Here is a 269-nt window from a genome sequence, read left to right on the forward strand (position 1 = left end):
GGGTCCCCACCCCCACTCGGCCGGACAGTGCCCGGTGTTCCCCCGTGCTGGGGGCGCGGCGGCGGCTGACTGGCCCCGACAGGACCGCGGGGGTGTTGCCACCTCCACCGAGGAGCCGGCGCGGCCGCGGGCTCCTCAGAGCCGGGGCCCGGGGAAGAGAGGCCGACAGAGCTGGAGTCGTCTGCTGGTCTTGGAGGCTGCTAGGGAGCCAGCGAGAGGGTGAGCGGCGAGCAGACGAGAGAGCGAGAGCGGGCAGGAGGGAGCGTGGC

At 74.7% G+C, this 269-nt stretch overlaps 1 protein-coding gene across 1 annotated transcript in view; it reads left to right on the top strand.

Annotated features, from left to right (window-relative positions):
• Positions 1-200: 200 nt before the first annotated feature.
• The window catches only part of UBE2H (ubiquitin conjugating enzyme E2H), a 108592-nt gene continuing 108523 nt past the window's right edge, over positions 201-269 (top strand). The window contains exon 1 of the mRNA XM_015568882.1: positions 201-219. The gene's annotated coding sequence lies outside the window, so the exon portion shown is untranslated. The remainder of the gene's footprint in view (positions 220-269) is intronic.

This window comes from Myotis davidii, unplaced genomic scaffold, assembly GCF_000327345.1.
Source record: "Myotis davidii unplaced genomic scaffold, ASM32734v1 scaffold705, whole genome shotgun sequence".
NCBI lineage: Eukaryota > Metazoa > Chordata > Mammalia > Chiroptera > Vespertilionidae > Myotis > Myotis davidii.